The 14,098-nt window shown below is 49.3% G+C and overlaps 1 pseudogene across 1 annotated transcript; it reads right to left on the bottom strand.

Moving 5' to 3' along the window:
- Nucleotides 1-9,652: 9,652 nt before the first annotated feature.
- On the bottom strand, nt 9,653-10,281 carry LOC104665468 (annotated as a pseudogene). Its single transcript, XR_748409.2, has one exon. The product of XR_748409.2 is annotated as a 60S ribosomal protein L12 pseudogene (transcript).
- Between the last annotated feature and the right edge of the window lie 3,817 nt (nt 10,282-14,098).

Raw genomic sequence — 14,098 nt, 5'->3', positions numbered from 1 at the left:
AATGGAAGGCCTGGTGTCGTTCAGAAGGACCTGCCAGGAGAGAGATGGGGAAAGAGTGTGCCACACCGACAAAGCCCCTCACCAATCACAGACAAAGCCCCTCACCAATCACAAAGCCCCTCACCAATCACAGACAAAGCCCCTCACCAATCACAAAGCCCCTCACCAATCACAGACAAAGCCCCTCACCAATCACAAAGCCCCTCACCAATCACAAAGCCCCTCACCAATCACAGACAAAGCCCCCTCACCAATCCACAGACAAAGCCCCTCACCAATCACAGACAACGCTCCTTATCAATCACAGAAAAAGCCCCTCACCAATCACAGACAAAGCCCCCTCACCAATCCATAGACAAAGCCCCCTCACCAGTCACAGACAAAGCCCCCTCACCAATCACAGACAAAGCCCCTTCACCAGTCACAGACAAAGGCCCCTCACCAACCACAGACAAAGCCCCCTCACCAATCACAGACAAAGGCCCCTCACCAATCACAGACAAAGGCCCCTCACCAATCACAGACAAAGGCCCCTCACCAATCACAGACAAAGCCCCCTCACCAATCCATAGACAAAGCCCCCTCACCAATCACAGACAAAGCCCCCTCACCAATCACAGACAAAGGCCCCTCACCAATCACAGACAAAGGCCCCTCACCAATCCATAGACAAAGCCCCCTCACCAGTCACAGACAAAGCCCCTCACCAATCACAGACAAAGTCCCCTCATCAATCACAGACAAAGGCCCCTCACCAGTCACAGACAAAGGCCCCTCACCAATCACAGACAAAGCCCCCTCACCAATCCATAGACAAAGTCCCCTCACCAATCACAGACAGAGGCCCCCTCACCAATCCATAGACAAAGCCCCCTCACCAGTCACAGACAAAGGCCCCTCACCAATCACAGACAAAGCCCCCTCACCAATCCATAGACAAAGTCCCCTCACCAATCACAGACAAAGCCCCCTCACCAGTCACAGACAAAGGCCCCTCACCAATCACAGACAAAGCCCCCTCACCAATCCATAGACAAAGTCCCCTCACCAATCACAGACAGAGGCCCCCTCACCAATCCATAGACAAAGCCCCCTCACCAGTCACAGACAAAGGCCCCTCACCAATCACAGACAAAGCCCCCTCACCAATCCATAGACAAAGTCCCCTCACCAATCACAGACAAAGCCCCCTCACCAATCACAGACAAAGCCCCCTCACCAATCCATAGACAAAGTCCCCTCACCAATCACAGACAAAGCCCCCTCACCAATCACAGACAAAGCCCCCTCACCAATCACAGACAAAGTCCCCTCACCAATCACAGACAAAGGCCCCTCACCAATCACAGACAAAGCCCCCTCACCAATCCATAGACAAAGCCCTCTCACCAATCACAGACAAAGGCCCCTCACCAATCACAGACAAAGCCCCCTCACCAATCCATAGACAAAGCCCCCTCACCAATCACAAAGCCCCCTCACCAATCACAGACAAAGCCCCCTCACCAATCCATAGACAAAGCCCCCTCACCAATCACAGACAAAGCCCCCTCACCAATCCATAGACAAAGCCCCCTCACCAATCACAGACAAAGCCCCTCACCAATCACAAAGCCCCTCACCAATCACAGACAAAGCCCCCTCACCAATCACAGACAAAGCCCCTCACCAATCCATAGACAAAGCCCCCTCACCAATCACAGACAAAGCCCCCTCACCAATCCATAGACAAAGCCCCCTCACCAATCACAGACAAAGCCCCCTCACCAATCCATAGACAAAGCCCCCTCACCAATCACAGACAAAGCCCCTCACCAATCACAAAGCCCCTCACCAATCACAGACAAAGGCCCCTCACCCATCACAGACAAAGCCCCTCACCAATCACAAAGCCCCCTCACCAATCACAGACAAAGTCCCCTCACCAATCACAAAGCCCCTCACCAATCACAGACAAAGTCCCCTCACCAATCACAGACAAAGTCCCCTCACCAATCACAAAGCCCCTCACCAATCACAGACAAAGCCCCCTCACCAATCACAGACAAAGCCCCCTCACCAATCACAAAGCCCCTCACCAATCACAGACAAAGCCCCCTCACCCATCACAGACAAAGCCCCTCACCAATCACAAAGCCCCTCACCAATCACAGACAAACCCCCCTCACCAATCCATAGACAAAGCCCCCTCACCAATCACAGACAAAGCCCCTCACCAATCACAGACAAAGGCCCCTCATCCATCACAGACAAAGCCCCTCACCAATCACAAAGCCCCTCACCAATCCATAGACAAAGCCCCCTCACCAATCACAAAGCCCCTCACCAATCACAGACAAAGCCCCCTCACCCATCACAGACAAAGCCCCTCACCAATCACAAAGCCCCTCACCAATCACAGACAAAGCCCCCTCACCAATCCATAGACAAAGCCCCCTCACCAATCACAGACAAAGCCCCTCACCAATCACAGACAAAGCCCCTCACCAATCACAAAGCCCCTCACCAATCACAGACAAAGCCCCCTCACCAATCACAGACAAAGCCCCTCACCAATCACAAAGCCCCTCACCAATCACAGACAAAGGCCCCTCACCCATCACAGACAAAGCCCCTCACCAATCACAGACAAAGCCCCCTCACCAATCCATAGACAAAGCCCCTCACCAATCACAAAGCCCCTCACCAATCACAGACAAAGCCCCCTCACCAATCACAGACAAAGTCCCCTCACCAATCACAAAGCCCCTCACCAATCACAGACAAAGCCCCCTCACCAATCACAGACAAAGCCCCTCACCAATCACAAAGCCCCTCACCAATCACAGACAAAGGCCCCTCACCCATCACAGACAAAGCCCCTCACCAATCACAAAGCCCCTCACCCATCACAGACAAAGCCCCCTCACCAATCACAGACAAAGCCCCTCACCAATCACAAAGCCCCTCACCAATCACAGACAAAGGCCCCTCATCCATCACAGACAAAGCCCCTCACCAATCACAAAGCCCCTCACCAATTTCTGTCTCCCAACTTGATTGCTGTTTTCTGTCATTTATTAATACAATACAACTTGAATCTGGGATATGAAATTCCTTCCTCTGGGCTCGGCGTGGTGCTTCATGCCTGTAATCCCAGCACTTTGGGAGGCCGTGGTGGGCGGATCACCTGAGGTCAGGGAGTTCAAGACCAGCCTGGCCAACATGGCAAAACCCTGTCTCTAATAAAAATACAAAAACTACCTGGTGCCTATAATCCCAACTACTCAGGAGGCTGAGGCAGGAGAATCGCTTGAACCTGGGAGGCGGAGGTTGCAGTGAGCCGAGATTGCACCACTGCACTCCAGCCTGATCAACAGAGACTCCATCTCATAAATAAACAAACAAACAAACAAACAAAGCGGGAATTTGCTGGGCGCAGTAGCTCATGCTTGTAATCCCAGCACTTTGGGAGGTTGAAGTGGGCGGATCGCCTGAGGTCAGGAGTTCAAGACCAACCTGGCCAATATGGTGAAACCCCCTCTCTACTAAAAATACAAACACTGACCACGTGTGGTGGCAGGTGCCTGTAATCCCAGCTACTCAGGAGGCTGAGGCAGGAGAATCACTTGAACCCAGGAGGCAGAGGTTGCTGTGAGCCGAGATCATGCCACTGCACTCCAGCCTGGGTGAGAGAGCAAGACTCTGTCTCAAAAAAAAAAAATAATAATAATAATAAAAATAAAATAAATAAATAAATGAAAACAAATAAAAGCGAGAATTTCTTTTGTTTATACTCAAAGATTTTTTATACTCAGGAAAGAATTTTATACTCAAAGATTCAAGATCACAAAAATGTACTGCTCATTCATTTTTCTTTCTTTTTAAATTATTTTATTTTATTTTTTTCAGGGACAGAGTCTTACTCTGTTGCCCAGGCCAGAGCGCAGTGGCATGATCATAACTCACTGCAGCCTCCACCTCCTGGTGTCAAGTGATCCTCCCACGTCAGCCTCCCAAGTAGCTGGGACTAAAAGCAAGCACCACCACACCCGACTAATATTTTATTTTCTTTTTTGGAGGGAGGCGGTGTTGCTATGTCGGCCAGGCTGGTCTCGATCTCATGGGCTCAAGCAGTCCTCTCACACTGGCCTACCAAAGTGCTGGGATTACAGGTGTGAACCACTGCACCTGGCCTCATTTGTTTTTCTTTTTGAGACAGAGTCTTGCTCTGTTGCCCAGGCTGGAGTGCAGTGGTGCAATCTCGGCTTACTGCAACCTTCGCTTCCTGGGTTCAAGTGATTTTCCTGCCTTAGTCTCCCGAGTAGCTGGGATTATAGGCATGTGCCACCATGCCCAGCTAATTTTTTGTGTTTTTAGTAGAGACGGGGTTTTGCCATGTTGGCCAGCCTGGTCTGGTCTGGAACTCCTGACCTCAGGTGATCCACCGGCTTTGGCCTCCCAAAGTGCTGGGATTACAGGAGTCAGCCACCGCGCCCGGCCATTTTTTATTTAATAGTCTTTACTAATTATTAAAGTTGCAGTAAAATATACATCACATGAAATTATCTTAACCATTTTTTTTTTTTTTGGTGACGGAGTCTCGCTCTGTCACCCAGGCTGGAGTGCAGTGGTGCCGTCTCAGCTCACTGCAAGCTCCACCTCCTGGATTCATGCCATTCTCCTGCCTCAGTCTCCCAAGTAGCTGGGATTACAGGTACCCGCCACCACGCTTGGCTGATTTTTTGTATTTTTAGTAGAGACGGGGTTTCACAATGTTAGCCAGGATGGTCTTGAACTCCTGACCTCGTGATCCACCCACCTTGGCCTCCCAAAGTACTGGGATTATAGGCATGAACCACAGTGCCCGTTTTGTTTTTGTTTTGATTTTTTTGTTTGTTTCTGAGATGGTGTCTTGCTCTGTTGCCCAGGCTAGAGTGCAGTGGCGTGATCGCAGCTCACTGAAACCTTCGCCTTCCAGGTTGAAGCGATTCTCCTATCTCAGCCTCCCTTGTAGCTGGGATTACAGGCGCCTGCCACCGCACCTGGCTAATTTTTGTATTTTTAGTAGAGATGAGGGTTCACCATCTTGGCCAGGCTGGTCTCGAACTCCTGACCTCGTGATCCACCCTCCTCAACCTCCCAAAGTGCTGGGATGACAGGCGTGAGCCACTGCACCTGGCCAATCTTAACCATTTTTAAGTGTTCAATAGTGTTAAGTACATTCACACTGTTGTGCAACCGTCACCACCATCCATCTCCAGAACTTTTTCATCTTGCAAAACTGATACTCTGTACTCATTAATCAACTCGCCATTCCTCTCTGCCCCTATCCCCTAGCACCTACTATGACCAGATTTTTGTCTGGAGTCCTTTAGAGCTTAGACTTTTCTTTTCTTTACTTTTTTTTTTTTTTTTTTTTTTTTTTTTGAGACAGAGTCTCGCTCTGTCGCCAGGCTGGGATGCAGTGGTGGTGATCTGGGCTCACTGTAACTTCCGACTCCGAGGTTCAAGCGATTCTCCTGCCTCAGTCTCTCAAGAAGCTGGGAATACAGGCGCCAGCCACCATGCCCAGTTAATTTGTATAGTTTTAGTAGAAATGGGGTTTCCCCATGTTGGCCAGGATGGTCTCGATCTCCTGACCTCATGATCCACCTGCCTCGGCCTTCCAAAGTGCTGGGATTACAGGCGTGAGCCACTGCGCCCAGCCCTTAGACTTTTTTTTAACGCTCATAAATTAAGATTCAGGATCTCCAAGGAAGATTTTGAAGTTTGAAAGCCAGGAAGGCTGAGGCCGGAGAATTGCTTCAGGCGAGGAGCTCGAGATCAGCCTGCACAGTATAGTGAGACCTTCCTCTCTACAAAGAAAAAAAAAAAAATTAGCTCTGCGTGGTGGCACACAACTGTAGTCCCAGCTACTCAGGAGGCTGAGGTGGGAGGACTGCTTATGCCCAGGAGGTGGAGGCTGTGGTGAACTATGATTGCACCACTGCACTCCAGCCTAGGCAACAGAGTAAGACTTCATCTCTAAAAACCAACCAGGCCAGGCGCGGTGGCTCACACCTGTAATCCCAGCACTTTGGGAGGCTGAGGCGGGCAGATCACTTGAGGTCAGGAGTTTGAGACCAGCCTGGCCAACATGGTGAAATCTCGTCTCTGCTAAAAATACAAAATTGAGCCGGGCATGGTGGCAGGTGCCTGTAATCCCAGCTACTTGGGAGGTCGAGACATGAGAATCACTTGAACCTGGGAGGTGGAGATTGCAGTGAGCTGAGATTGCGCCACTGCACCCCAGCCTGGATGACAGAGTGCGACTCACTAATAATAGTAATAATAAATTAAAAATGAAGGGAAAGCTTTTTAGGGAGAGGTGCAAATGATGGTGATCCTGGGAGGTTCCGGGAACTTCAAGGGGCTCATTTTGCTTGGAAAGGGAGGAAAGTGGGGGTGGGGTGGGTGAAAAGTTGTTGGGAGACCGGGCACGGTGGCTCAGGCCTATAATCCTAGCACTGTGGGAGGCTGAGGCAGGTGGATCACTTGAGGTCAGGAGCTCGAAACCAGCCTGGCCAACATGGTGAAACACCATCTCTACTTAAAAAAATACACACACACACACACACACACACACACACACACACACACACACACATATATATAATTAGCCGGGTTTGGTGGTATGTACCTGTAATCCCAGCTACCCAGGAGGCTGTGGCAGGAGAATCACTTGAACCCAGGAGGGGGAGGTTGTAGTGAGCTGTGATTACATCACTGCACTCCAGCCTGGATGACAGAGCAAGATCCCATCTCAAAAAAAAAAAAAAAAAAAAAGGGCCGGGCGCGGTGGCTCAAGCCTGTAATCCCAGCACTTTGGGAGGCCGAGACAGGCAGATCATGAGGTCAGGAGATTGAGACCATCCTGGCTAACCCGATGAAACCCCGTCTCTACTAAAAAATACAAAAAAACTAGCCGGGCGAGGTGGCGGGCGCCTGTAGTCCCAGCTACTGGGGAGGCTGAGGCAGGAGAATGGCGTAAAGCCGGGAGGCGGAGCTTGCAGTGAGCCAAGATCTGGCCACTGCACTCCAGCCTGGGCGACAGAGCGAGACTCCGTCTCAAAAAAAAAAAAAAGAAAGGAAAAAGAAAAAGAAAAGAAAGGGTTGTTGGGAGTCGGATGAAGCCCAGGTGAGGCCTGATGCAAGATTTCCCTTCTTATGTGTCCCCGGGGGACCAGGAAGAAAGAGGGAGTAACTGAATCCTGAAGGCACCTCGATGGAGGAAGCCACTTCTTGCAGGTGTGGTGGAGGTGATGAAGGGCCCTTGGTCAGCTCTGAGGGCCTCAGGTGTGCCCTGAAGCGGCCTCTGCTGATGGCTGGGGAGTTGGGTTTGAAGGAACAGCTGGTACCCCAATATGCAAACACAGAGGTTCAAAGTTCACACAGCAGCCTCACAATGCTCTAACTGGGTAGCCCTCTGGGGCTGGATGTCAGTTACTCCTGGCTGCCTGGAGGTGTGTGTGTGTTCACGTGCACACACACACACAGGCACACACGTGTGTGCTCACACAGCCTGTATGAGTTTGCTAGACCCACATGCATAGCACATACACATGCACACACATACACGCACATATGTGGACACACACACAGTATTAGTTTGCTAGACCCACCTGTGTGGCACACACACATGCACACACATACACAAACACTTGTGCGTGCACACAGACACTATTATTAGTTTGCTGGACCCACAAGCGTGGCACACCCATACACACACATGTGTGCACACACACATGCACCTGTGTGCACACACTGTATCAGCTTGCTAGACCCACGTGCATGGCACACACATGTGCACACACACAGGCGCTGTATTGGTTGTCTAGGGCTGCCATACCAAACCACCACCACCAAAGTGTCTGAAACAACAGAAACGGATTCTCTCCCAGTTCTGGAGGCCAGAAGTCTAAGATCAAGGTGTAGGCAGGGCCACATTCGCCCTAACGGCTCCAGGGCAGGATCTCTTCTTGCCTGTTCCAGCTTCCGGTGGTGGCGGGCAATCTCCAGTGTTCCTTGCCTTGCAGACACATCGCCCCAATCTCTGCCTCTGTCTTCATATGGACAGCTCCTCTGTGTCCACATCTCCTTCTCCTGTCTCATAAAGACATTGTCATTATATTTAGGATCTACCCTAAATCCAGCATGATTCCATCTCAAGATCCTTAACTAACTCCATCTGTAAAGACTCTGTTTCCAAATAAGGTCACATTCGGAGGTCCCGGGGATTAGGATTTCAATATGTGAATCTGAGGAGGGGGTGCAGCAATTCAACCCCTAAGACAGACAGACAAACACACATACACGCTGTACACAAAGGTCCTCATAGAAATACCTACGTGTGCAACTGGCCAAAACAGACACATAGATGTTTATAAAGAAGACAGCCCCGGAGATAACACACAAACAAGCACACACTGCAGAGATTCACAGAGACAAAGATTCCCTCCCCATGACCCTACATTCTTGGTAAGCAGATGCACAGATGGACATAGACCCAGACAGTCAAAAACTACTTGCTGACTGGGCGCGGTGGCTCACACCTGTAATCCCAGCACTTTGGGAGGCCGAGGCAGGTGGATCACGAGGTCAGGAGATCAAGACCATCCTGGCTAACATGGTGAAAACCCATCTCTAAAAAAATTAGCCGGGCGTGGTGGTGGGCGCCTGTAGTCCCAGCTACTTGGGAGGCTGAGGCAGGAGAATGGCGTGAACCTGGGAGGCGGAGCTTGCAGTGAGCCTTGATTGCACCACTGCACTCCAGCCTGGGCAACAAGAGCTTAACTCCATCCAAAAAAAGAAGAAAAAAAAAAGAAGCAAAAATACAAACACCCTCTTTCTTTCTTTCTTTCATCTTTTTTAAGAGACAGGGTCTTGCTATGGTGTCCAGGCTGGGGTACATTGGTGAAATCATAATTCATGGCATCCTTAGACTGCTGAGTTCAAGTGATCCTCTCACCCTTAGCATCCTGAGTAGCTGGGACTACAGACGCACACCACCATGCCCAGCTAATTAAAAAAATTTTTTTGTAGAGACGGGGGTCTTGCTCTGTTGCCCAGGCTGCTCTCGAACTCCTGGCCCCAAGTCATCCTCCCACCTCAGCCTCCCAAAGTGTTGGGATTACAGGCGTGAGCCACCGCGCCCGGCCCAGAGGAACTTTTTTTCTTTCAGAGGAACATTTTTTATCCAAAGGAATGACTCCTTAATGGTGGAATTCCAGGCAATGAAGTTAGGCGCAGAGCAGATTTTCACACAGGAAGCCGTCATATTTCATGGGTACCCTTCACGCAAGGCGGGACTTGTTCTTAGGCAGCCAATACTTCCGCGTTGCCCTGGCGTTTGAGCCGCGGAACCAAGTTCCCCGTATCTTGCCCGTTGTAACCGCACAGCACCAATTTGAAGCTATGTGCTGCCCTCTGGTGGCCTTCGGTGATTTGGCTTCAGTGTCTCAAACTCGGATTAGACTGTTTCCAAAGACAGCCCTGTTAAGGGGCCTCAGAAGTCAGGCTTGGATGTTTGAGCTCTAAGCTGCAGGATTTGGGGAGCCGTGGTGTGGGGGTGATTTATTTATTTATTTATTTATTTATGTATTTATTTATTTATTTTATTTTTATTTTTTTCCACCAGTTGTCAAATGATCCTTTATTGAAATACTTTCCTTTGTGCTTAACTGGCTGGGCATTCCACAGCACCACTGTTGATGTCATCTATGATGTCATGAGGGTGGCGGCCATCAACATTACAGCCCACAGACTGGGCAGTCCCCAGGATCTCTTTAATGGTTCCAGAGAGTTCTCTGGCTAAGGATCGGTGCCGCATCTGTCGAGCAATGTTGATGATCTCATCAAAAGTGATATTCCCACTGTGTTTAATGTTTTTCTGTTTCTTTCTGTCTCTTGGTGGTTCCTTGAGGGCTTTGATGATCAGGGCAGAGGCAGAAGGCACCACCTCAGTCTGGGCCTGTCTGTTCTGAATGGTCAGTTTCACTGTAATCCTCAGGCCCTTCCAGTCACCCGTTGCCTTGGCAATGTCATCACCCACCTTTTTCGGAGACAGACCCAGGGGGCCGATCTTGGGGGCCAGCGCAGAAGTGGCACCGACTTCACCTCCGGTGCACCTCAGGTATACGACTTTGATCTCATTGGGGTCGAACTTCGGCGGCATGGTGGAGGCGGCTGGTGTCGGATGAACCCGGATTCGGGACGACCGAAGAAGGTTGCACCTTTGCCCCCTCCGAGCCGAAAGCCGAAAGCTATTTATTTATTTTTGAGACACAGTCTCGCTCTGTCGCCCAGGCTGAAGTGCAATGGTGTGATCTTGGCTCACTGCAACCTCCACCTCCCAGGTTCAAGTGATTCTCCTCCCTCAGCCTCCCGAGTAGCTGGTACTACAAAAGCCCTCCACCATGCCCAGCTAATTTTTGTATTTTCTTTTGAGTGGGGGGGGGGGGGGGTGTCACTATGTTGGCCAGGTTGGTCTCGAACTCCTGACCTCAGGTGATCCACCGGCTTTGGCTTTCCAAAGTGCTGGGATTACAGGTGTGAGCCACCGTGCCTGGCCAGAGTGGGGATGATTCAAACAGTGGATATTTGCGTATCGTGTGCCCATTCCTATGGTGTAAATAGTCCCACCACACCTGATTTCTGTTTTTTCTTTCTTTCTTTCTTTCTTTCTTTCTTTCTTTCTTTCTTTTCTTTTCTTTTCTTTGGCACTGCTCTACTGCTAGACCAAGGTTCCTGCTAAGTAATGGTGCCTCCCCCAGGCACTGGCGCTACTGGCTAGATAGCTAGGTCTCTAAGTAACGGTGCCTCCCCCAGGCACTGACGCTACTGCTGACCAAGTCTGCTAGTGAATGGTGCCTCCCCAGCACTGGCGCTACTGCTAGCCAAGGTTCTGTAAGTAAACGGAGTGCCTCCCCGCTGCACTTGGTGCTACTGCTTAACAAGGCTCTGCTAAGGACAGGTACTTCCAGGCACTGGCGTTATCACTGGACTATGACGCCCTCTAGTGGCTCTGTCTGGGCATAACAGAGGGCTCATACTCGTCTTCCGGTCACTTCTCACCATATCCCTTCAGCTGCTCTCTCTGTATGGCCTGGTTTTTCCTAGGTTATAATTGTACAGCAAAGATTATTATAATATTGGAATAAAGAGTAATGCTACAAATGAATGATGAATGATATTCATATATAATCATATATATAATCTATTTCTAGTGTAATTATTTTTATTCTATATATTTTCTTTATTTTACTGGAACAGCTCGTGCCCTCGATCTCTTGCCTTGGCACCTGGGTGGCTTGCCACCCACAGGATTACAGGCAAGTGCCACCACGCCCGGGTAATTTTGTATTTTTAGTAGAGACAGGGTTTCTGCATGTTGGTCAGGCTGGTCTTGAACTCCCGACCTCAGGTGATCTGCCTGCCTCGGCCTCCCAAAGTGCTGGGATTACAGGCGTGAGCCACCACGCCCAGTCAATTGTTTTCTTTTTAAAGGCAGAGTCTCACTCTGTCTTCCAGGCTAGAGTACCGTGGCATGATCACAGCTCGCTGCAGCCTCAAACTCCTGGGCTCAAGTGATCCTGTCACCTCAGCCTCCCAAATAGCTGTGACCACAGGTGTGCACCATCACGCCCCGCTAAGTTTTTTAGTTTTTGTATAGATGGGAGTCTCAATATGTTGCCCAGACTGGTCTCGAACTCCTCCTCAACCGATCCTCCCACCTCAGCCTCCCGAGTAGCTGAGATTACAGGCACACGCCACCACATCAGGTTCTAATGTGAATTTTAAAATCTGGTCTCCACACACAACAGAATGCTATTCAGCCTTTAAAAAGAAGGAAACCCTGTCATTTTCAATCACATGAATAAATCTTTATAACATTATATCTAAGTGAAATAAGCCTAAGACAGAAAGACTAATATTGGATGATCTCACTTACATGTGGAATCTAAAAAGTCGACCTAATCTGAAAACCAAGACCAAAGAAGTTTAGAAGGGCCCGCCGGGGGGGCTCACACCTGTAATCCTACATTTTTGGGAGGCCGAGGTGGGTGGAATCACTTGAGGTCAGGAGTTCAAGACCCGCCTGGCCAACATGGAAAACCCCGTCTCTACTAAAAATACAAAAATGAAGCCGGCATGGTGGCGGCACCCTGTAAGTCCCAGCTACTTGGGAGCCAAGGCAGAGAATTGCTTGGAACCTGGAGTGAGGTTTGCAGTGAGCCAAAATGGTGCCATTGCAAACTCCAGCCCGGGTGACAGAGCAAGAACTCCGTCTCAAAAAAAGAAATATAATAAAAGTAGAAGAGTAGTTGCCAAGGCGGGGAAAAAAGCCTTTCAAAGCCGACAATACGTTTTTTTCAGTTTACACATATGGAAAAGTGCAAGAGATGTATGTACAAATGTGACTATATTATTAACAATTAGTTTGTAACGTTCTTTTGGTGAAGGCCAATGGTCGCACTCTTCCCTGCTCAGGCTAGTAGTGGCAGGGCCACAATATAGGAGCTCCACTGCCGCCTGAATCTCCTGAACTCACAACCATCCTCCCCAGCTCTCAAACCCCCCGGTAGCTGGAACTACAAGGCACCCACACCTATACCCAACTAAATTTTTTAATTTTTGTAACAGATGGGGTTTCACTATGTGTTGCCCAACTGGTCCTCGACCTCCTGGGCTAAGCCATCCTTACCAACTCAGCCCTCAACAGCACTGGATTATAGGTGTGAGCCACCCTGCCCAGTCTGTATTCTTTTTTTTTTTTTTTTTTTTTCTCTTTTCTCCCAAGACAGAGTGTCCTTGGCTCTGTCCCCAGGCTGGGCATAGTGCGGTGATCTTGCGCTCCCTGCAACTCTGCCTCCAGTTTCAGCAATTCTCCTCTCAGCCTCCCAGTAGCTGGAATACAGGCGCCCACCACTGTGCCCGGCTATTGTTTGTATTTTTTAGTAGAGATGGGGTTTCACGCATGTTTGGCCAGGTGGGTCTCAACTCCTGACTCATCGGATCCCCTGCTTGGCCTCCCAAAGTCTGGGATTACAGGTGTGAGCCCTTTTTTTTTTTTTTTTTTTTTTTTTTGGAGATTCTTGCTCTGTCAACCCATCTGGAGTGCAGGGTGCATCATGGCTCACTACAACCTCACCTCCTGGGTTCAAGTGACGCTCCTGCCTCAGCCTCCTGAGTACCAGCCTGCATTTTTTTTGAAAATTAGCTGGGAGTAGATTTTGAGTATTCTCATCGCAATAAAATAAGTATGTGAGTAATGCATATGTTAATTAGCTCAATTTAGTCATTCTATAATGTGTGTCCCCTCTCTACTAATATATATTCCTTCTTCTTTTTTTTTTTTTTTTTTTTTTTTTTTGTTTGAGACAGAGTCTCACCTCTTGTCACTCCAGGCTGGAGTACCAATGGGGCCCAATTCTCTTAGCTCCACTGTCAAGCAACCTCCGCCTCCTGGGTTCAAGCAAATTCTCATGCCTCCAGCACTCCCGAGTTAGCGTTCTTGCGACCTATAGTCATGCCCAGCCGCCCCACAACCACACCAGCTGAATTTTTTGTATTTTTTTTAGTAGTACAGGCCTTGCTATGTTGCCCGGATTGGTTCCAAAAAACTACCTGACCTCAAGTTAGATCTGCCCCCTCAGCCCTGTCTAAAAGTGCTGGGACCGGGATTAGCAGACTGAGCCACTGCAAACCCTGGTTCAATCATCGATAATTATAATTCATACATATGAGACCCGCCATGGAATATGACAAATGTTTTTATGTGTTCAATTCAAAAATAAATAAAAATGAAAATTAAAAACAACACAACTTCTTTGTTTTCTTTCAAGTTTTTTAAAAAAACCTGCTAAGCATGTGACTCACTCCAACTTTATTTTTCTCCATGGAGTTAATCTCTAAGTAAACTCCAGCTGAAGCCACATCCTCACCCAGCTCTTTCCTCTGCCCCTTCCTGCTGACTGTGGCCAGCATGGCCAAGGCAGGAAGGGAGATGCAGATTAAATAGGACCTTGTAGTTATCACATCACCCCCGGTGCCCGGAGGTGCCTCTGATGTTGGTTGT

This window comes from Rhinopithecus roxellana, chromosome 8, assembly GCF_007565055.1.
Source record: "Rhinopithecus roxellana isolate Shanxi Qingling chromosome 8, ASM756505v1, whole genome shotgun sequence".
In the NCBI taxonomy this organism is placed as follows: Eukaryota; Metazoa; Chordata; class Mammalia; order Primates; family Cercopithecidae; genus Rhinopithecus; species Rhinopithecus roxellana.
Note: the sequence above shows the minus strand (reverse complement) of the source record. Positions and strands in the feature narration are given on the sequence as shown.